The sequence below is a fragment of the Prionailurus viverrinus genome, chromosome A1 (genome assembly GCF_022837055.1).
Source record: "Prionailurus viverrinus isolate Anna chromosome A1, UM_Priviv_1.0, whole genome shotgun sequence".
Taxonomy (NCBI): Eukaryota; Metazoa; Chordata; class Mammalia; order Carnivora; family Felidae; genus Prionailurus; species Prionailurus viverrinus.
The window spans coordinates 9,204,613-9,228,133 of NC_062561.1; the positions used below are offsets into that span (position 1 = coordinate 9,204,613).

At 48.5% G+C, this 23,521-nt stretch overlaps 1 long non-coding RNA gene across 2 annotated transcripts in view; it reads left to right on the forward strand.

The window, feature by feature from the left end:
- Positions 1-1,514: 1,514 nt before the first annotated feature.
- The window catches only part of LOC125146766 (uncharacterized), a 34,574-nt gene continuing 12,567 nt past the window's right edge, over positions 1,515-23,521 (forward strand). For both annotated transcript variants that reach the window (XR_007144889.1, XR_007144893.1), the window contains exon 1: positions 1,515-2,044. This is a non-coding gene — a long non-coding RNA (uncharacterized LOC125146766). The remainder of the gene's footprint in view (positions 2,045-23,521) is intronic.

Below are 23,521 nucleotides of genomic sequence, written 5' to 3' on the forward strand. Positions count from 1 at the left end.
AAATGCTCATTCTCGCCCGCTCTCCGGTGAGGAGCGTCTTCCGACAGTTAAACTTCTCAGCCTGCCTCCCTCTCCTGTCACAGAAGGGATCGTAAAGAACCCCGTGCAAGTGTTGGGAGGGCAGCAGGATGCTACAATTTAAAAGCATCCCAGCGATCCTCTTGTAAAATGGAGACGCTTACCGTTTATTATTTCGTGAGTTCGGGTTTTCACAAGTAGGTTTCTCTGAAATGAGGCATGCCTGTATCATTAATCTCAATCTGTTCTCCTGTGGTGTTCCATTGTCCCCAGGTCACACAGAACTGGTGAACACCACATTTTATTGAGCTCCTGTTCATAGTGCTTAATTAGGAATTAAGTATTATTGACTCAGGATATAATCTAAATGCAAGGGCCGAGCCTACATTTTAAGACTCCCGGCATCCGACAGGATACATCAAAGATAGGAAGTACGTTGCAGCAGATTCATTGCGGTTGCCTTTCTTAAGGCCAGCACAGATATCCCTCATGCATTGTAGCATTCCTTGGCCCTGGGCTCACGTCTGGCCTCTGACTCTTTCTCAACACAGCAGGCCAGGAACCAACTAACAGATAATCAAAATTCGTGAGATGAAAATTACTTGCCAGCTCTGGAATCCATCGTTCATCGGCGAATTCCGCTTTAATTAATCTTAGGCTGATAAGAAATCCCGGAGATGTGGTCATTAGTTTAGACTGCTTTGTCTGAGCCCCGGCCAGAGCGTATTTACAGAACAGAGAATCATGTGTTCGTCAGCCAAATGACTCATCACGTTCCACCCTTTCCCTGTAGGCATATCAGAGGGGCACAAGGGAATGTGAATTCAAACCCCGGTCTTGGGCCTTCCTTGTCGTATAGCCTTGAACGGATTATTTAACCTCTCTGGACTTCAGTTTCCGTAACTGTAAAATGTGATAATAACGTCTACCTCAGAGCGTTGTCGGGAGGTCACGTGAGAAATTGTTAGCATAATACCTAGTCCATTGCAAGCACCCAGGAAGTGGTCATAATTATATTATTTTCAACCGCCGGGACTAGTTGCAGGTACGAAGTTCTCCTGTGGTGAGATTCGAATCAAGACGTGCGCTGGTAGCTGGAAGCACGACCTCGAGCCTCTAGCTGAAACCTACGAGGAGGATGTCCATCGTATAAGGCAACTAAAGCGACTTCGGTTGGATTGTTTTGCACTCTCTGCCCCAAACATGGCTATTTGGACAGGGTCCAAAATCAAGCCCTTAGGAGGCCCTCAAGGAAGTAGCCAGCTGCCACTGCACAGCTTTCTTAACCTCGCAGCCACACCCCTTCGGACGGAGGAGGAGAAAACACGTGAGACACAGCCGATTCTGCAGCAGAACAAGTCCTTTTGAGCGGGGGGGGGGGGGGGGGGGGGGGGGGGGGGGGGGATCGATCGGCGTGGCTCACATCACAGGCAGCCTTGCTTCCCACACAACTGCGCCGGGCCTGTTCAATTTGATAGGAGGGCTGGTTTGTAGAATGACCACTTTCTCGACCTAGGATGGTTCAGCAAGGAGGAAAGAAGACAGGATGAAAAGAGAAAATGAGCGGATGTCATTGTAGGTGGAAAGCGTTTGTTCTAAGTGAGTCACGTGGCTCTAGCCACCTATCAAGTGACATCTCTGAGAGCCATTTAGGATTCCCAGAATACCTTTTGGCAGACTTCCGCTGGGCCATGAGGGCTGGCCTATAGCCATTCCATAAAAGCACAATCTGATCGGAGGACATCAGCAAGAAAAGGTAGAGATATTTTTAATTCGGGTCCTTGGACTTCATTCTAGAAGGAAGTTGAAAAAAAAACCCGCTTCAGATCAATACCATATTGGATTGAGAATATTGTCTGACATGGCGCATATTGTCTGACATTTTAAGAGAGCAATATTACTGAATCTCACAGAAATAAACACTGCAGCTGCCCCCTAATCGGGCATTCAGTGCAACAAAACAACTTTTGGAAAGCCCTGTCCACGGGAGAAAGGACTGCCTCACATACTGTGCCTCTCGAGAACGGTGAGCTCCCTCCATGTGCCATCCGTGTCCCATTTACGTGAAATACTTGTTAGTGATTCCTCCCCACCCTACTGTAACCCACCCAGACGCAAGGCCACTGGTCCTCAAACTTCAGTGCCCATGGGGATCATGTGGAGGGCTTGGGACAGCACAGATTGCTGGGCCCACCCCCCACGACTGTACTTCAATAGTCCTGGGGTTGAGTCTGAAAATTTGCATTTTTAAAAATTATCTATCTATCTATTTTGAGAGAGAGAGACAGAGAGAGACAGAGCATGAGCAGGGGAGGGGCAGAGAGAGAGGGAGACACAGAATCCGAAGCAGTTTTGTTTTGTTTTATTTTTTTTTTAATTTTTTTTTTTTTAACGTTTTATTTCTTTTTGAGACAGAGAGAGACAGAGCATGAATGGGGGAGGGGCAGAGACAGAGGGAGACACAGAATCAGAAGCAGGCTCCAGGCTCTGAGCCATCAGCCCAGAGCCCGACACGGGGCTCGAACTCACCGACTGCGAGATCGTGACCTGAGCTGAAGTCGGACGCTCAACCGACTGAGCCACCCAGGCGCCCCTTGTTTTGTTTTGTTTTGTTTTAATGAGAATTTGCATTTCTAACAAGATCTCAGATGATGCTGATGATGCTGGTTCTGCGTCGGCCCTTTGAGAATCTCTGCTTTAAGGACTTGGGCACACACACGGCTTGTGTTAATAATTGTTGCATGAATGAATGAGTGAGTGAGTGAGTGAGGAATGAATGAATGGATGGATGGATAAAAGTCTTCCTTAGCAGCATCTTTAATATCCTCAGGATTAATGTTTCTGCCTATAGGTATATCTTCTACAAAACATACTTCCTACAGTAAGGGAAAGCCATTTTTTTTTTTTTCTCCTTGAAGACAATCTTTTTTCATCCTGCCAGGCCAAATACCCTATGATAAATAGTTTAGTCTCTCTTGCTAATACCAGGGCACATGAAGTTCTCAACTGTGAAGGTGCCAGAAGTTCTCTGGATTCAAAGTGTGTCTATCCAGATGGACAGATTGGGGAGCCAGACTCTTCATTGCTTTCTCTGCTCTAAAAATTCTCAGCATTTCGTCTGAACACATCAAAGCAGGCTGGGCTTAAAGATGAAATGAGCTTGACGCCACAAACATGGTGCCAGTTGGACACCATAACACTCCAGCCTGGAGAAGGCTGGTCTTGGGCCATTGGCCAGCTGGGACTTCACCTGGACGGCCTGCTGCTGCTGGCCTGTCTGTTGGCCTTGGTGGCAGCATTTTTCACCCAAATTGGGCCACTCCTCATCCTTGAAAACAGTGGAACAGCAGGTTCCGTCAACTGTGGTTGTTTCCCGGCTGTCTGTAGACATGTTTCATAGCATCAGATTCGCTCTTAGATCATTTGAACAATTAATTATATTTTGCCATTGTAATAGGATGACACGTATCTATAGAAAATACAGGAGAGTGGATAAAAGGGGATAAAAGGGGAAATCACTCCTATTCCCACCACCCTAAAATAACCCTGTTGACATTGACACATATATATTTAATTCAGTTTCTAGGCTCAGGATTATTTTTTATATAGAGATGTGATAAATATGCATTGTATCTTCAGCAAAGCACCCTTTCTACAGAAAAAGAAAGCTATTTTGCTTTTAAAGACTATCTTTTTCATTCTGCCAGGCCAACTGACCCGCAATGAGTAGGTTAGTTTCTCTTGTTAATTCCGGGACACATAAAGTCCTCAACTGTGAAAATGCCAGAAGCTCTCTCTTCCTGGTTCAAAAGTGATCTTTAGAAGTATATTTGAAAGTCTCCCGTTTTAAAAAGCTGATTTAGAATACGTTTATTCAGAATCACAAACTGATTACTCTTCTCATTTAGATCAGTTAGATCTCCCTATTACTCTTCTCATTTAGATCAGTTGTAGCCAGAAAAACAAACAAACGAACGAACGAACGAACACAAACAACACCAGAAAGCCAGAAACAATGAAACTCCAAGAGAGCGTGGAAAGCAGGATTGAATTCTGGGTAGTGCACAACTCCATGGCTCCTCCAATGACCAGTGAAAAATAACATCATGACCGTGAAGATCAGACCCGTCACTTACATACTTAATCCTGAAGCCTGATAATTAAGTTTAAAATGAAATTGACTTTGAGATCCAAGTGATCAAGTTGGGTGAGTCTTTGTCGTTGGTGCAGATCACCACATCGTCATTAGGTGTCTACATCTTTTGGGGTGGCATAAACCAAGATGAGTGAGTGTGTCCCCTGGTTTCAGTAGAGAGGTCCGATTTCCACTGGATCTGGATCCAAATCTTAAGTCCCCTACACAGGGAATGACCACTCTTCCTCAAATTACCCTTAAATAGAGTGATGCCTCACCAGTTGGGCATTGGCTAGTGCACCAGAGCCGTTAAATATGATCTTACAAATGTGACACAGGTCACCCTTTTGTGAAAATATGTATTATTTAATTTCCTAATACAAGAAAACCCCTAGATATATGTATTTTGGAGATGAAATACAACCTAGTAGACAAATGCATGTGTGTGTGCACATCCAGGCTTAACCCTTTTAAAAACATAGAATGAATATGCATCCCCCAAACTTTACAAAAGTAAAGAATGTCAAGGGCAATCATCCTATCAAAATAAAGTTGCCATGGGGCGACGGGGTGGCTCAGCCACCCAGTCTGAGAGTCTGACTTCAGCTCGGGTCATGATCTCGCGGTTTGCGAGTTCGAGCCCAGCATCTGTCAGCACAGAGCCTGCTTTGGATCCTCTGTCCCTCCCTGTCTCTGCTCCTCCACCACCCCCCCCCCCCCCCCAGTAAATAAACATTTAAAAAAATACTTGAAAAAAAAAAGTTGCCGTGGAAACCAAAAAGTGTTCCCTTGACACGTAAAGGATCTACTAAAGTTTGTTCCACTTACGTGGCCTTTGTGCCCGATGACCACTGTATTAGTCTGCTAGGGCTGCTAGCCCGTGTCGCCATGGGCTGGGTGGCTCACACAACAGAAATCTGTTCTCTCACAGTTCTGGCAGCCAGAGGTCTGAAATCAAGGTGTTGCTCCCGGGATGACACGGGGTTCCCTTCAACAGGAATGGCAGGTTTGGTTCCTTCTGGAGGCTCTGAGGAGGAATTCATTCTACGCCCCATTTTCTAGCTTCTGGCGGTTGCCAACGACCTTTGCTCTTCCTCAGCTTGTAGACGCGTCGCCCTGATGCCCTGATCGCTGCCTCATCTGCCTCCACTGTCACATGGCCTTCTCTCTGCCTGTGTCTGTGTCCAGATTGCCCTCTTCTTATAAAGACACCGGTGATCAGATGAAGGTCCACTTTAATGCAACATGACCTCACCTTAACTTGATTATACCTGCAAAGATTCTAGCTCCAAAAAACATCACGTTTACAGGTCCCTGGGGTTAGAACTTGAGCATATCTTTTGGGGGATACAATTCAACCCCAAATGACTCCTTACTATACCCAGCCATCAAAGGCTATATAGCAAATGGAATGGGGCAAAGCTGATTTCTAAGCAGGTGACGGTCACTTTAAAAATCAGAGGCTAACAGACCCTTGCAGAGGGGCCAGCCCTGCTTGGGGAGGAGACACACACAGCGCTCGCTGTTCATCCGGAGCGTTCCCAGCACGCCCTGCCACCTTCCCCAATCTTTGAGCCGATGCAGAAGCAATGCTAATAAACACTATGAGAATGAGGAAGAAAACCAAACACATACCTTTTCAAAACTGTAAGCAAAAGACGTTTTCCCAGACTCACCCATCGGTCCTTATTCTGATCTCTCCTTAACTACAATGGGTTGCTCCTTCAAACTTAGACCTTAACCCCCGCTGGACTGGTGACTGTTTCCAAACACATTTCACACATATTCCACCCTCCCCGGGAGTGGCAAACCCAGATCAAACCGTGTGACAAATACGAGGCAAAATTCCCATAGCAGTCCCAGTGGAACAGGTTTACATTAATCCTACACTCTGACTTTGTCCCAGACCGCTATCTAAAAGACCCTAGAAGCTCATATTGACTGAATCTACTTTACATTTGGATTTCTTAATTTTTTTATAGATTAAAAAATATTTTTTTATGTTTTATGACACTTCTCTGGCATATTCTTTTTTTTAAAAAAAATTTTTTTTTTTTTACATGTTTATTTATTTTTGAGAGAGACAGACACAGAATGAGAGTGGGTTAGGGGCAGAGAGAGAGGGAGACACAGAATCCGAAGCAGGCTCCGGGCTCCGAGGTGTCAGCACAGAGCCCGATGCGGGGCTCGAACTCACGAGCTGTGAGATCATGACCTGAGCCGAAGTCGGACGCTCAACTGACTGAGCCACCCAGGCGCCCCTGGCATATTCTTGATGTATACAATGGAGAGTATGTTTTGGTCTGACTCTCATCTCACTAGCTCCATGTTATCTAACATAAATAGGTATGTCTGGGAGGTGGTGGGTGGACGCTTAGTAATTAGCTTCTGATGGGGATTGATCTGGAGAATAATAGTCGTGATCCTTTAAAAAGGTCCCCCAAAGAGGGGGCGCCTGGGTGGCTCAGTCAGTTAAGCATCTGACTCTTGATCTCAGCTCAGGTCATGATCTCACGGTCTGTGGGTTTGAGCCCCACATCGGGTTCTGCGCTGATGGCACGGAGACTGCTTGGGATTCTTTCTTCCCTCTCTCTGCCCTACCCCACTTGTGAGCTCGCTCTCTCAAAATAAATAAACGTAAAAAACAAAACAAAGCAAAAACGTCCCCCAAAGAGAGAGGCCTTTCTACAAGCTGCGCGGCATGAGCCTAAATCACCTGCCTTTCTGCTAACTCGTAGAGATGCCTTTCTGCTAACTCGTAGAGATACACCTGCCTGCATTCTCGAATCTGAACCGTGGGCAAGAACAGCCCCGGCAGCTGTCCTCTCTCGCGTCCAGAGCTGTGGTCAAAAGGTAGCGGAAAAAAGCACACCCAGTCTTATGACACCATGACTGAGGACCTAAGTGTAAAAAGTGGGGGGATATTTCTTCAAGCTAATATACCCGACACCCTGAACTGTCAGAGTAAAACAAACAAAAATGGCTTCAGGTGAAAAAATAAATAAATTCTCAGAATCTGCATATGCCTAAAGGCTTCAAGCTCAGAATGTACGATCAGAAGAAAATTTCCCCGGGGAAATCAATATCTTTATTGGTACTACCTCTGAGCCAGTCAGAATTGTTAAATGAGAAAATAAACTGGCAACCTTGTCCAAATGCTTCCTGCTAGGGGATGCGCGTGATCGAGTTATGTAGAGAGACTATCAATCATATATTTATTTGGCTTATCAGGATCAAATCTAGCGTTTGGGGTAAATCAGAGTGACATCATGACCCCCAGAGTTCCATGATTGAGATGATTAAGTCACCCCCATCCTTGGGGGGGTTTTCTGAGTCGCCTCCATGAGATTGAAGGCCCTGTTTCGCATTCAGCGCGACACATTCCCCCCTTGGAACAAGGCCGGGAACAAACATACGTTTAAATGGTTGGCCCGGTGTTCAAACGTGGGGCAGCCAAAAGCGCAAAGCAAAGAATGCGCAGAGAGGAGCAGCGTGAACACCTTCAGTTGGCCCAGCGTTGGGAAGTGAGGTCCCAGGAAGGGAGGGAGGCTGTGGTGGGTGGGGACCCGGGGCCAGGCCCTTCCCCGCGGGGGCGCCAGGCAGGGGCTCCCCTCCCCCACCGCAGGCCCTCCCACCAGGTCACAAACCGGCTGACTTTCCAAGGGGAGGCGATGCTTTTGTGCTTCTCCAGCACAGCATCCTGAGGGAGGACAGAGGCAGATGGCTTTTCACATTAGATTCTGTGGCCTGATGAATGACCACTTGCCCCGACTTCCGTTCACGTTTCCTCATTACCTTCTTTGTGCTTGCCACGGATTTGCTCTGGGTGAACCCGTGGGGCATCCGGCTGGGAGTATGTCGGGGCTAGTGGTCGCAAAGCGGAGCGAGGGGAGAAGTCAAGCCCCCTGTCCTGCTGGTGCAGGACTGGCAAGGGACATGAGCTTTGTCATCAAGGGGAGCACCGCATCTCTTAGAGCTTTAGGGATCCATGTCTAGCTATGGGCCAAGGTGCGAGGCCAGATTCATCTGTAACGTCCTCATTTCTTCCTGGCCCCCTCTTCTGTCTTAGTGACCCTTGACTACTACCATTGCCCTCGGCTACACCCAATTTGGTTATCTCCAAACTGTAGCATAAATCCTTGCAGCCTTCCACATTCCAGCCTTTTCCTGATTCCCTGGCCCTATTAAAATGTGCTTCCTCTGCTGTCCGATAGTAGGGTTTTGCGTTGTCTCCATGTTATGGCATAGGCATGCTTCGTAGGGGCTCTTCGTTCTTGGGAGGTGGGCATGGGGGAGAGAAGGGCATTCTACCTTCTGTGTGCTTTGTGAGATCTTTATATATAATAGATCAGTGAGTAGTTTTGAGCTTCCTGGGAGGCAGAGACTATGAGCCTCATACTCCAGAAAAGGTTCACAGAGGTCAAGAAACTTGCTGAAAATCTCGCAGCCAGTCCAGAGTGGACCTGGGATTCTAGCTCAGTTGGTTCAGAATAATCTGTGCTCTTTTCCTACCTGGACGAGCCACGGGCCGGTGGGCTCACGGCTGGCCCAGAGGGCCCTTTGCAGGCCCCTGTTTCACACCGTGGGCTGCCTGCTGATACGGTGCAACATCTCCAGGCCACTGGAGAGGCGGCGAAGTCCCCGACCCCGAATCTTCACCTGCTTCCCTCAAGTAGCTGCTGGTAACTGCCTTTGCTCCCTCCCGGGAGCCTTGAAGTATCACGAGTGTGGGGTTTATGTCCCTCGTGCCTGGCACATGCTTGAGGAATCAAGTAAATCTGATGGGGATGATGCATTGCTATGAAATGTGCCAGCCCGTGGGCTGGTTCTGGGAAGAGGACCTAGATCGGTGGCCTCGTCACCAGAAGAAGATTGGGCTCTATTCTGTCACTGTAACCAACGTGTGAACGGGACCTCTCCGAACAGCACGGTCAGATCAGAAACATGGCGTGACTTGAGGGGCGATCGCGTCCTTATTTCTGGAGACTAAACAGCCTGGAGAGTTAAAAGAGGAAGTGAAAACACATCTGTTAGGTTGACGATGCAAGGGCTACAAATTTAAAAAGAAACATCATTTAAAATGTGAAAAGTCTGGAAAATATTCTTTTTTATTCTATTCTATTCTATTTCATGGATAACATTCTTAATCTTCTGGTCCATGATAGGAATTAAAAAAAAGAAAATCTCAGTCCCACAGACAAACAATGAAGTTCTTCTTTTTTTCTTTTAATGTTTCGTTTATTTTTGAGAGACACACACACACACACATAGTGTGAGGAAGGGAGGAGCAGAGAGAGCATTAGACACAGAATTGGAAGCGGGCTCCAGGCTCTGAGCTGTCAGCACAGAGCCCGACGTGGGGCTCCACATCAGGAGCTGTGAGATCATGACCTGAGCCGAAGTCGGACCTTTAACCGAAGGAGCCACTCAGGTGCCCCATGAAGTTATTCTTAAAGCCAATTATCAGTTGTTGCAATAAGAAGTCATAGAGCTAGGACCCATGCCTTATTCTCCAATACCATAATAGTAACACCAGGAGGAATAAATCATTTTTTTCAGTCTCTGCCCTGGGATACGATCTAGAGGCAATGGCCATTCCAAACTGAGGTCCGGGAACGTTGTAAATAGGTAGCTTCCATAATCTATGCTTGTTAATGATGAATTAGTGAATCCTTTTATTTAACAGCTATTTATGTAGAGTTTACCACGTGGCCCTTTCTCTGTTACGATTTCTCTTTAAAAATGGATGTGCTTGCAAAATGACCCAGGGAACTGGTTACGCCCCTGGCCTTCAAGGAGCTCCCATTGGGGGACTAGTAAAAGATTTAATAAGGCATGGAAGGAAAGAGGAATGGAAAAACACGGGCCTTTTGCTTCTGGGTCACAGTTATGAGATCCGAGTGTGGGGTTGAGGATTTCCCCGAAGGGTAAAAGAGAATCATCGTGAAAAATAGCAACTCACATGGCTTCTTGTCATGCCTTAGTCCCTCAAATTCAAGCTAGTCCTAGAGTAAGCAAAGGATCCTCCCAACTTGTGCGACTGTGTGTGTGTGAAGAGGAGGGAGAGGGGTTAGGGAGGACGGAGGAGGGGCAAAGGTTAGCTGCGTCTGAGGACCCCACTCCCTCCCGACCTCCTGGTCTTCTGTGCCCCCACCAGGGTACTGTTCATTACTGCCTGGGTGAGTCTGGTTTGAAGCCTCTGGACTGCCCCTAGGCTGGCCGATGGGGCGTCCCAGAGGTGCGCGGCAACACCAAGTGTCCCGGGTGGTGACCAGACTGCCCGCCAGAGCCACTGCTGATGGGTGCGGCCCTTTGGGGCTGGCTCGGGGGTGACCGGTGCCGACCAGTCAGCCGGTTGCCGATTGCCTCACCACATTCTGCTCCCTGTCAGTCACCTAGAAGGAAGGGCTGGGCAAACTTGACCTCTCCCCCAGGTATCTGCTTGGGACTGTCTCCTTACCAGCTGCCTCCATTCCTGCCTGGAACCTCCCACTTATTCCCCAAGTCGAGGACAGCAGACTGGGGTCATTTCTTTTTCTTTTCTTTCTTTTTCTTTTCTTTCTTTTTTTTTTTTGGTGGTGGGGGGGTGGGGGATCGTTTCTACTAGAAACAGTTGTTAACGTCATGCTTTCGCTCATTCGTTTCATGACCCGGCACAGGGCCCTATCATGGACCCCACACTGTGCTTGGGAAAGAGGAATCAGGCAAGGTCCCTGTCCAGAACAAAGGACAAATACATAAATAAAAAATAATCCCAACAACCACGATACCTACGGTATGCTTTCATGTCTATGACATTCTGGAAAAGGCCAAACTAGCGAGACCAAGAACCTATTAGTATTTGTCAGGGGCTGGGGGAGGGGCGCGGTGGGTAACATAACCTTGCCGGTGTTGGTTATGCTACTACCTGTGCATTGGTTAAAACTCGCAGAAATGTACCCTGAATTTTACTGTCCATGTTATTAGTTGATATTTAGAAAAAGGAAATAAATCACGACGGAATGCAGTTAAGTGCTGCAGTGGCCTGGTGCACAAAAAGACAGCAAGGAGGAAGTAACCGGCTTCCTGGTGGGGGGGTGGGGTGGGGGGGGCGGGGCGGGGGTCAGAGGAGGCTGGACAGAGGAGGGAGCAGCTGACTTGTAGTTTTGAAAGGTGATCCAGTCTGCCAGAGAGACAGAAAGGTGTATTTCAGGGAGAGGGAACCGCATGGGCAAAGGTGTGGGGAGGCCGGACAGGAAGCACCTTGCGTCCCATGAGCTACTTGTCATGTGGGGTTACTGGCCCACTGGCAGAGTCCTAGCATGGCAGTTCGATACATGGGGCTCAGGAGTGGGGAACAATGAAACCCTGCACCCACGAAGCGTTAACTCCCCACTCCTGGTAACCTCTAACCTATTTTCCGTCTCCATGAGTTTGTTTATTCTAAATATTTCATGGAAGACTTTGAAATCATACAAAATTTGCCCTTTTGGGTCTGGCTTAATTTGCTGAGCCTATTTTTGTTTTGTTTTTTAATGAGGCCTTTGGATTAACAAGTGGGCCCCGAGCAAATGCTCTCATTGGAGAGTCAGGGGAGAGGGGATAAGGACATCTCCTCTGAAACAGGAGAACTCAGTACTGGGCGGGGGTGACTTTCTGCGGGAGTCCCGCACATACTGTGGCTCCCCTCTTCATTCCGAGGTCAGACTTGAACACGGACACCCCTGCGTACCTGCAACTCACCTGCACCTCCGTAGGGCCCTGGTGTGGGAGACAGTCCCGCCACGAATCTGTTGCACACACCCTCCTCGCCTCCTACAAAACTGTAAGAGGAATTTTTAAAAAGACGTAAGAAAAAAAGTGACCAAGAATTGCAAATGAGGCAGCCCAAGAAGCAGGGTCTGGAGCTAATTAGCCCTTGAGCTGTCAAGCCCAATGGCTTCCAGTGACTTCTGACATTTCTAAGAACAATTAAGAACTCCGCTGTCACATTTCGCAAAGGCCCAACCACGACGCCAACAAGTTCTACCTGCTCTCCCCACACGATGTCCAGAAGCACAGAGAGAATTATACTCAGTGTAATTGTACGCCCTCGGGTGGAAATGTCATGTTTTGAAGAACTTTTTATATTTATGCACCACAACATAACGCTCCTCATTTAAGGGGTGGATTAGAGTTGCAGAAGGGGGGCCTCTTTAAAAACATCTGAAATCACTGATGATAACGTTTATTTATTTTTGAGACAGAGAGAGACAAAGCGTGAACGGGGGGAGGGTCAGAGAGAGGGAGGCACAGAATCCGAAACAGGCTCCAGGCTCTGAGCGGTGGGCACAGAGCCTGACGCGGGGCTCGAACTCACGGACCGTGAGATCGTGACCTGAGCTGAAGTCGGCTGCTTAACCGACTGAGCCACCCAGGCGCCCCTGAAATCGCTGATGATAATAGCAAACATTTGCAAGTGTATACGATGTGCCAGATGCTATTCCAAGTGCCACACCGGAGCCTATGAGATGGAGATGTATATAATAATCGTGAACATTTTATACAATATATACGAATATTTAAATATTACATAAATATTTAAATAAATATATATAGGGAGCATCCTCCATTAACAGGGGAGCAAAATGAGGCACAGAATGGTTTCACAAGTTTTTCAGGGTCACAGAGTCAAGGCCAAAAGCCGGGCAGGCTAGCTCCAGAACTGGTGCTCTCAACAGTTGTATTCACATCTCTTGTCTCTAAGCCACCCTGAGTTTTGCTGCCACGGGACCAGTCGGCTTTGCTGGTATATGCTTCATTAGTCTTGTCAAAAAGCATTTATTAATCACAAACCTGCACGTACTTCTGGTTCCTTGCCCTCTAACAACTGTTTTTCAAGCGAGAAATAAATTCATCTATGATACATTCAGCCCATCTCATTCTCAGGTGGCTACCTCATAGTTATTTTCTATCGTCTTCATTCAGTCATCAGATACTTATCGAGCATCTACTCATGTTCAAGGCACTGTATCGAGGCGTGTGCGGGAGACACAGATTGGTGAGAAAGAGAGTCTGTCCAGGAGGAGCTTACCTTCCAGGTGAGGAAATAACCCATAGAACACCTGTAATAAGACAAGGTAGTATAATACAAGATAAAATATAATACAGGGTGATGTAATTCAAGGTGAAAAATGACAAGAGCCATCGCTAGAAAGAAAGATCTTTATTGCTACGGTTGTTCAGAAGAGAAACGACTTTAGAACGTCTGACGCGTGTCGTACAAGGTGGAGAGAAAGTGGAAGGGGGAAGGGGAGGAAAGGACAGAAATGGGGGATTTTACGAAGAAAGTGATGAGACTGGCCTGCGATATGGACTGCGATGTGTCTCTGTTTGGAGCTAGGGCCTTTAAGGAGGTAATCAAGTTACCATGAGGCCGCTCGTGTGGGCCGTGATCCAATATGGCGGGTGAACTTGTAAGACCAAATCCGGACACCAACACAGAAAGGTGACCAGGTGAAGACTCACACAGGAGACAGCTGTCTGTAAACCAAGGGTGGGGGGTGGGGGGTTTCTCCCTCAGGAGAAACCATGCCTGTTGACGCCTCGATATCCAACTTCCAGCCTCCAGAACGGTGGAGAAAAGAGATTTCTATCGCTGAAGCTACCCCGTCCGTGGTACCTTGTTACCTCCACCCTACCAAACGAATGCAACCTAAACTCTTAAAAAAGAGAGGATTTGGACATGTGGAGATAAGGACGGAAGGAAAGGAACTGGGGGTGGGGGAGGGACCATTTAGAACAACCAGATTTTATTCAGTGGATCATAGGGAGACATGGCAGGTTTGTGAGCAGGAGTGACCCGAACGGCAGTCATTCAATTTATTTGATTCATTCAGCAAACACTTATTGAGGATCTGCCGCATGCCAGGCACAGCCAATAACCACCTGGGAGCTTTAAAATGAATAAGCTGCCTCGGCACAGGGCTCTTCATAGGAGTGCACATCTGGGTGGGAAAAAAAATGGAAAATGGGCTAGACTGAGGAAAGCATGGGGGTGGAGAGACTAGTGAGAAGCCTTTTATCCTGGCCTAATTCAGTGCTTTTCAATCTTCTTTGAAAGAGTCTAATACAACCCCCAGGGAAGTGTCCACCCCACCCCTCCTGGCCCTCCCGATCACAGATAACAGAGGCGGCGCATTCCCTCTGCACGGCTCTACGGGCCAAGAAAATCTAGTTGAGCTTTACCTTCTGTACTTTGCATTATGGGAACATGACTTTTAAACATTTCTTTCAAATATAAATGTAAAGCTGGATTATCCTTTCCAAACTCCACATTCTACCAGGAGATTTTGAAACAACCCCCCTCTTGGTTCCATCCAGCATATCTCTGAATCTACCCCTGCAGATAATCAATCGTCTTTTGATCTCAGACAGCCTCTCCAAGGGATAATGCTTGAAAAAACAGAAACAAAAAGCAATTCAAAGCAAAATAAATACATAGGATATCTATAGTGACGAGTCTTTCCCCAGGGTAGTAGGTAGAACAGTGGTCCTCCAAAAATGTGCAAGTCTGAATCCTTAGAACCTGTGAATATATTACCGTTCATGGCCTTGAGATGATATTAGCCTGGATTATCCATGTGGGTTTAATCTAATCCCATGGGTTCTTAAAAAGAGAGAAACTTGCAGCACCTGGGTGGCTCAGTCAGTTAAGCGTCTGACTCTTGATTTCAGTTCAGGTCATGATATCGTGGTTCGTGAGTTGGAGCCTCGTGTCAGGCTCTATGCTGCCAGCACGGAGGCTGCTTGGGATTCTCTATCTCCCTCTCTCTCTCTCTGCCCCTCCCTTGTTCTCGCTCAAAAATAAATAAATAAATAAACATTAAAAAAAAAAAAAGAGAGAGAGAGAGAAACTTTCCCAGCTATGGTCGGAGAGAGACGTGACTATGGAAGAACACCCAGAGAGATGCAATGTTGGTGGCTTTGAAGATGGAAGAAAAGGGCCACGAGCCAAGGAATGTGGGCAGCTTCTAGAAGCTAGAAAGGTAAGGGAATGGATTCTCTCCTGAGCCTCCAAAAATGGAACATAGCTCTGCCAACATTTCGCGTTTTGCCCATTGAGACCCATGTTGGAATTCTAACATACAAAGCCGTAAGATAATTAGTCTGTACTGTTTTCAGCCACTTATGTTGTGATAGCAACCATAGGACACAAATGCCCTCCATTTGCTGTAACTCAAGCCAGACCTGCCTATGTAGACAGCGTAACCTTCCAACGTTGGCCTTTGTAGGGCCTCGCAATTGAGGATGTCCTTCCCGGTAGGGTAGACTGCATGGGCTCACTTCCCCACTAGATTTTAGGCTCCCTCAGGGCAGACACTGACTTTTCTACTTCAGTGTCAGCATAGTATCTGCCACGTAGCAGCTTTAAAAAACTCTGACTTAGGTTGAGCATCCGACTCCAGCCAGGTCACGATCTCGCGGTCCGTGAGTTCGATTCCCGCGTCAGGCTCTGGGCTGATGGCTCGGAGCCTGGAGCCTGTTTCCGATTCTGTGTCTCCCTCTCTCTCTGCCCCTCCCCCGTTCATGCTCTGTCTCTCTCTGTCCCAAAAATAAATAAACGTTGAAAAATAAAAAATAAAAAATAAAAAAACAAACAAAAAAAACAACTCTGACTTCAATGGTCGTGTGAAAGCCCAAAGAAGGCTAGCGTTTCCTGATGCCCCAACGGGACCTCCAGCGGGAGGCATCGGTGCTTTTCAGACATAAAGGGGTCAAGTCTGATGTCACCACTGATGTGCATGTATGTCGTTCCACTGAAACGAACTGCCATTAGCTGTCACCAAGACAACAAACCCCATTCACGTGTAGAGAATGGTGAGTCATTCAGACCAGCGTCGGCGAAGGCCCGGCTTCCCGAGACAATCGTTGTACAATGTCACTCCAGGCCCCTTTTCATGAAGAGCGTTTATCAACGGGGCCTGTTCTAAAGGGCTCTCCCTGTGTGATTCATTTAACGGGTCCATCCAGGGAAGGCATGGAACTCAGATACAAAGCCTCGTTAGTTTGGACACACTCCTCCTGAAATTACGTTTATTTTTGGAAAGAGACGACCATTCACAATTTTTCATTGTTGGGTACGAAGCTTTGAAGTTGCTCTCTACCAAAGCTGGCAGTGGGCAGCCACAGTATAAATAACACAGCCTCCTCCCCATCATAGCTTTGGTAACCGTTTTCGACTGTCGTTGGCAGAAAACTTGGAGCGGGTGGGGAACAGAGTCTTAGGGAAAGCCCTACTAGGCCAGGACCTGCTCTGTTGCTCTTCTCTCCTCAATGAGGTCGCCCCGCTGTCCCTGCCGTTGCCATCATGGGTGCGCTGCAAAACCTCTCTGCTGTTGTTTGAGCCTGATGGTTGGGCCCGTGGTGAGGTCGTGCTGCTGGTATGGCTTCCATTCCTTCCGCAGAGAATCGAAGGGCTTAGCCAGAGTACAGCGCCAGACCCCAACCTGCCTAAGACTCGGGGCTGTGAGGTGACCTGGAGAGTTTCCGTCTCCTTCCCTTTCTCCCCATCGCCCGAGCTCCTCTCATTGGAGAATAGTGTCTTCCCTCTTGCTTCTGGCTCGTCTCCTCAGCCATTCTCCTCTCTCCAACCCTGACGTTAGGCAACAGATCCAGCTATGGCTTCAGCTGTCCTCAAGGTGGTCCCTGAAGGGGTCCTGCCTTCAGGACGATTCATTACGCTCAGGAAATTCCAGCGGGTGGCACCTCTCTTTAGCGATACTTCCTTGCTGTAAACCTTTGTGTTGAGAGACCGTGTTTCCCTGCCTCCTAGCCAGTTCCCAACTCCCTCAGCCAGGATGTGAGCCTGGAGGGTGACGGTCCTAAATTTGTCCCTTAGGTCGGAGAGGAGCAATCCTGCTCCTCCTTATCAAAAGAGCCATTTAGCAGGAGTTTTGGTGACTGCAGTGTGCCCTGGGCCATAGCGCATACAGGTTCATCAAGTCGTCAGCAGTAAACAGGAAGTAGATGACAGGATATTAAAGTTGGGTGCTTGCCACACAATTTTTTCCTTCTTGGCTCACGCTTGAGTGTTTCTTGGACTACGGTGCTCTGATAGAAGCATATCAAAGTCAAGAAATATTTAATGAGTGACCAATGTATTTTATCTGCCACAACGTAGCCTGACCAGGAAAGAAAATGGGGGAGCTGGCAACTGGAACATGGGGAATGAACCGTCAACGTTACCCAAACATTCTAAATCCTAAACCAATACCAACCATGGTGTTTCCATGCTATTTGGCCATGGGAAGAGCTGTACTGGGATCTGAGCAGGACTCCTGAGCAGATTCTGTGGCAGGAAGAGCCGGGAAGGTGCGGGTTCTCTCTGGCAGGCGGGCTCTAACCTCAGGTTGGCCCTGCCAAACACAACCTTCCTATGGAGAGGCGAGCCAGCTGCCAGGAACTAGTGAGTCCCAGTGAACAAAGGGTCAGGACTGCAGGGAAAATCGGACATCAATACTCCATTAAAGAGACAACGTCTCTGGAGAAAACCAGGAAGTGACAGATGGGATGGGAGGGTGGACTCTCTTAGCTCCTTCATCCAGATGAGCTGAAAAGAATGTGTTAGATATCAGAAGCTGAAGATCCGAGAGGAAGCCAGGACCTTGGGAAAGGAGAGGAACAACTCAGAGCCTACCTCAAGGTCATAGCCATTGGAGCACGAGGTGTTGCTGTGGATCAGGGAGTAGCTCTAAAGACTGAGCCCCTTTTCCACAAAGCCGTTCAGCCAAGGATGGTTTCCCGCTGCCAACCTGTATCAGTGAAATAACCGGGTCCCCTGTTGGACTTTTCTTCCCTCCTCAGAGTCCCCACCGTGTAGGTTTTGCACTGGGGAGAAGTCGGTGATTCAACTTTAGTATCGATTTACCGCTATGGAACTTGCTGTAAACGGAAGGATCTTTAATGAAAGCATTTTGCCACAAAGTGGTTACCATGACATAGGTTAAAATCCGCCAACTGCTAACCTATGCCGTAAAAAAAAATTTTTTTTTTGAAACAAGGAAGATTTGTAAGCAACTTTCTTTGGTCATAGTGAAAGAGATAGCTTAAAGCTGTCTTTCAAGTGACTCATGTCTAAATCAATAATCCAGTCCTGGACAGAACAATGGTGTTGCAAACCAGAGGTTTGCAAAGCCACAACATTTGTACAGCATAACATGAAGAGATGGATATGTTACGGGAATGCAAAATTTACATGACATTTTAAGATATAACGCAAAACTGCAAAGAAAGGTATGCTTTTATTTGGCCACCGCTGGCCACACCCCCAAATCCTAAGTCCCAACGGCAGTTCTCCAGTGGAAGCTTTGAAAAGGTCTGCCTTTGGGGCGCCCGGGTGCCTCAGACCATAGAGTGTCTGACTCTTGGTTTCGGCTCAGGTCATGATCTCACGGTTCACGAGATCGAACCCCGTGTCGGGCTCTGTGCCGACAGGGCAGAGCCTGCTAGGGTCGTTTTCTCTTCTCTCTCTGCCTCTCCCCCTGCTCGCCCGCTCCCTCAAACACATAAATACACAGAAAAAAAATTAAAAAAGGAAAAGCTTTGCTTCTGGAAATATAAGGAAGTCCCATCTAGCCCGGCATCCCGGGTTCTCAAGTTCCTTGCTTCTTCCTTGATAGGAAAATCAAGTATCACATACCATCACAGGCATTGAGAAAGCATACGATGTCTAAATAAACACATGAGCAACAACCCAAAAATCGGTAGAGAAGATACCAGGGTCCCTCTCTTTCACGTCAAACACCTATAACAGCAGCCATCGCTAGCAAAGAGTAAGTGACACCTCGGGACCCTGATGTGCTCAGCCAGGGATGTGGATCCTGACAATAAGGTAGGGTCTGTGGAAGAGAACACAGTAGTTCAAGGCTGGCAGGATAAAACAGGGCTCAATGCCAAAGCATCCAGGGACTTCCCGAGGAGATAGTTGACTTAACTTCGTGTCCTCTTGTCCTGGACTTAAACAAACAAACAAACAAACAAACAAACAAAACCCCCACAGGATTGTATGCTAACTACCTCCCCGGGTGCCTCTGACATTCTTTCTTGGGTCCACCGAGAGCCCACTGGCACAGGCCTGGTTCACATTCCTATATGGGGCCTGTCCAAGGCTCCTGAGGGCTCCCAGGCTACCCGGTAGTTCTGATCCGCTTTCTTGGATTTCTGTGCACTCTGCTTCCTCTCCGGGCTCTCCTCTTCCTGCTGTCGCTCCCAGGCCCACACCGTGAATCAGCATCCGGGGCTCATTCTTCAGAGCACAGTGGAACTCCTCGAGGAAGCCTTTTCAAAATTTTTTTTTTTTTTTTTTTAGCGTTTATTTATTTTTGAGACAGAGAGAGACAGAGCATGAACAGGGGAGGGTCAGAGAGAGGGAGACACAGAATCAGAAACAGGCTCCAGGCTCCGAGCCATCAGCCCAGAGCCTGACGCGGGGCTCGAACTCACGGACTGCGAGATCATGACCTGGTCCGAGGTCAGCCACTTAACCGACTGAGCCACCCAGGTGCCCCTCGAGGAAGCCTTTTCAAATCTCCTCTCGCTCTCTCTCTCTCTCTCTCTCTCTCTCTCGCCCGTGGTTGTATCACATGTCGCGGCTTTCGCACAGCCGTCACCTCCTGCTCCCGACTTTTAGTCACTTGTGTGGGTGGCTCCACTCCTCTGCTCAAAGGCAGCAGCTTGAGGATCCGACCTACGTCTTACCCGTCTTCCAGTTTTCCACGCTACCGCTTACCGCACGCCTTGCACACACTAGATCTCGTTGGGTTGGCCTGGGGCAAGTGACGGCATCTCCCTAAGCCTTGGTGTTTTATCCATCAGATGGGACCGTGACTAGGGCGTCTTGCGATTAGCATCAGAACGAAGCGAGCCGATGCGAGTAAAGAGCGTAGTGCGGAGCTTGGCACACAGTGTGAACTGTTCCTATCAATATTGTATCAGTGGTACCTTGTTCATTTAATACGAAAAAGTCACTTTTCAGTGTTTGGGGCCTCTCCCAACTCCCCGGTTTAGCGAAGAAAACGGTGTGTACTGTATGTTGGTGTCCTTCGCCCTCTCTGTGCATCAAAGTCACCTGGAGAGGGGCGCCTGGGTGGCTTAGTCAGTGAAGTGTCTGAGTTTGGCTCAGGTCACGATCTTGCAGTACGTGGGTTCGAGCCCCGCGTTGGGCTCTGTGCTGACCGCTCAGAGCCCGGAGCCTGCTTCGGATTCTGTGTGTGTGTCTCTGTCTCAAAAGTAAATAAACGTTAAAAAAAAAAATTTTTTTTTTTTTTTTTTAATCACCTGAAGAGCCGGGGTGCCTGAGTGGCTCAGTTGGTTAAGTGTCCGACTTCAGCTCAGGTCATGATCTCACTGTTTGTGAGTTCAGGCCCCGCATCAGGCTCTGGGCTGACAGCTCGGAGCTGGAACCTGCTTCGGATTCTGTGTCTCCCTCTGTCTCTGCCTCTGCCCCGCTTGCACGCTCTCTCTCTTTCAAAAATAAATAAACATTAATAAATAAATAAAAAATAAATCACCTGAAGATCCTTTAAAAAATACCAATGCCGGGACGTCTGGGTGGCTCAGTCGGTTAAGCGTCTGACTTCAGCTCAGGTCATGATCTCGCGGTCCATGAGTTCGAGCCCCACGTCCGGCTCTGTGCCGACAGCTCAGAGCCTGGAGCCTGCTTCGGATTCTGTGTGTCCTCCCTCTCTGCTCCTCCCCCACTCATGCTGTATCTCTCTCTGTCTCTCAAAAATAAATAAACGTTAAAAAAAAAATAGATAAAAAATAAAAAAATACCGATGCCGGGGCTCTACCTTCCGGAAATTCTATCACTTTTCTACTCCCTAAATGTTTCTCCGGGAGAGCCAAAGTGGGGAGCCCCTGAAAATCGTTCGAGAGTTGACCATTTCTGTCACACGTCCTTCTGGCCCTTCTTTCCAGAGCAAAGAGCTCTTGTGATCTCGGGGGGAGCCAGTCTCCAGAATAGCCCACCGGTAACACCCAGAGACGAAATTTCCCCTCGTTCTCCAGATCCCCCCTGCCACTTCACTCCCTCTGACCTCCCGTGATGACTCAGCACTCTCATACCTCTTGCTGTTTCTTTGTATTCCCCTAATAGTAAAGTGCTTGTTCAAGAGAACATCCTGCGTAAAATGCTAAGTGATAAGAACACAGGCGGTGATGCGCGGCAGGCGATGATGAACACACGAAGCCCTTCCGACCCCCCCCCCCCCCATCTCTCGTTTTTCCGCTCTAGCCCATGAGGAGCGGTGGGCTTGGTCCCGGCAGCAGCCGGTGGGCAGAGCCTGGAAGAGGGCACGGGAGGGAGGGGCCTGCCTGCCTGTGTCGGAGTGAGCAGAGGACACAAGGACAATGGGGCTATTATAGTAATAAGCAGAGAGTAATTGCTGATACAGAGATGCAGATTCCTATTTCTGGCCCTCTAGCCTTTTAAAATACTTGGCTCATAGTTGTACGTATAAGCCTGTAGTTCTTACTGCGCATTGAATCTCCACGGGAATTAGGCCAAAACAGGGACTGGAGGATCGGCCCCACTGAGGCCAACCTGGGAATGCTTCGTCAGTCCTGTCCTGCTGACTCAAAGCTCTCTTTGAACTGCAGGGCTTATGTAACTTTAGTATAAGCGTCAAGCCCAGTGGTGGTATTGCCAGGACGGAGAGAAAAAAAAAAAAAAAGGCTGATTAAATTCGAGGCAGGGCCGATAATGCCAAAAGGCAGAGGAAATGTGATCGGTGACGAGAGAGAGAGAGAGAGAGAGAGAGAGAGAGAGAGAGAGTGTTTGGAGATAGGGGTATTGGAAAAATGGAAGCCGCATAGTAAGATAATGGCTGTGAAGCAATTGCTCTGAGGAATTTCGGCTCTTTCCCTGTCCCCTTGGGTGCCGGGACTGGATGGTCTCTGGCGGTGGCCTTTGCTTTTCTAACAGACCCCAGAATGTGACTTAAAACCCACATGAAGGGATCCTGGGGACCGGCTCCATTTCCGGCAGAGGCCGAGTTCTGGCTTAGGTAGAGGACAGGGCAGACACGCTCCCCGGGGGCCCACACCACCCCAGATCGGACTCAAAGCTGATCCCACAGCCCACAATGCTCTGGGCCTAATCCAGAACATCCAAGCCTACACGTTTCATTGGGTGGGATCTTGGACGTCAGTTTCACCGGTCGGGAAACCGGTGCCCAGAGAGGTCAGGTAAGTTACCCAGGTCACACAGCATGCCGGTCCGTGGCAGAGACAGGACGGGCAGCTGAGACTTCCAACAGCCTGGCATTTGCTTGCTCCTGTCTCTGAACTGGGGAACACCAGGCTAGCATGGGAATGGCCTGGAGCTGGAGAAGGAGATTGTTCCTGGGCCACAAACCCCTTGGCCCTTTGATTTGGGGAGGGATACTTTTGAAAATTCTGTCCAGGCACTAATTGTACAAACAAAACTGAAGGGCAAGTGGAGACGAGCGAGAGAGCCAGGGAGGACATTCTTAATGTATGAAGTCACTGGCAGTGCAAACTATCTACGGAAACAAAGTTCTTGCGTCGACTGCCACGAACAAGGCTTTCCAGGGCTTGTAGTTGCTGCGGAGAAAATGTGAAGAACCTACAGAACATTCTGCAGCTTTACTCAGCCCTCCAAACGCAAATATTTGTTTTATATCAGGAAATGGCTCAGAGCACAGGCACAATCTCGCTAAGTGCACGATTACGGCACCACGTGGCCAGCTAAGTGCCCCAGCTAAGTGACCCGGTATGATTCAGGATTTCTCCTGTCTTAGCCACTCCTCCGATCCACACCTTTCAACACGGATTCACCTGAGTGGGAACTAGGCTGAGGTTCTTCCAGGGCTAGGAACCCAACCCTCCCATTTGCTCCCTGTCTCTGGGGCCGGGAGTGGTCCAGCGCCCCCTGCTGGTGACCACTGCTCACTCCTCGGCTAGTGTATGACCCCGGGGCTGTCACGTCCAATGACGGTTCAAAGACTTCCCTCTCGCACAAGCGTAAAATGCCCAGTGCCTGGCGCTGTCATGTCTTTCTTGCTCCCCTCTACCCTCCTCTCAACGGAGAAGGCCATTCCTTTGGGGGTGGTTGGGGGTGGATTATGATATCACATCCTGGGTGCCCCGGGGACAGATGAATCTCTGGCTGGAGGCAGGTGCCGGTCCCGTGAGCTCCACGCCATCATCTCTGGGCGCTTCCGTAGCCAGAGTGCTCACCACGCAGCCGAGATGCTGGAGAGGGTTGCCAGCTGTCTCATCGGATGGAATGCAAACAAACAGAGGCGGGAGAGCCTGGCTTGCTCCTAATGTTCTCTGCTGTGCCAGCGCCTCGGGGCCCAGGGCTCCCCAGGAGAGCCGAGGGAA